Raw genomic sequence first — 553 nt, forward strand, 5'->3', positions numbered from 1 at the left:
AAGGAACAAATTCTCAACAATATCTCCATGTGACATCTTCTCCAAAACTCCTGTGTGCCTCTATCACTGGTGTATGGTACACCCATTAATATCATCAAACGCCATCAGATTTTTTAGTCCATCCAAGAAGAGACCAGTTCCTCAACATTGAGTAGCTATTAATACAGTGTTATCAGAAACTTGGAAAGAAACAATATTTTAAGGACGAAAAGGACACACTTGGGCATTTATCCCAGAGAAATGAAAACTATGCTCGCATAAAAAATACAATTTTGTTCATAGAAGTATTATTCATAATAGCTGAACATTCAAAACAACCAGAATGTCCTACAATAGATGACTGGTTAAATAAACTGTGGTATATTCATACCATAGAAAACTATTCAGTGATAAAAAGAAGGAAAATATGATACATGCAACAACTTGGATAGGTCTTGAAAGCATTAGAATTGAATTGAAAACAGCCAGTCTTAAAAGATCACATGTTCTATGATTCCATTTATATTATGTACTCAAAATAGCAAAATTGCAGAGATAGAGAACAGGTCAATGG

This window comes from Pteropus alecto, unplaced genomic scaffold (genome assembly GCF_000325575.1).
Source record: "Pteropus alecto unplaced genomic scaffold, ASM32557v1 scaffold91, whole genome shotgun sequence".
Lineage (NCBI taxonomy): Eukaryota > Metazoa > Chordata > Mammalia > Chiroptera > Pteropodidae > Pteropus > Pteropus alecto.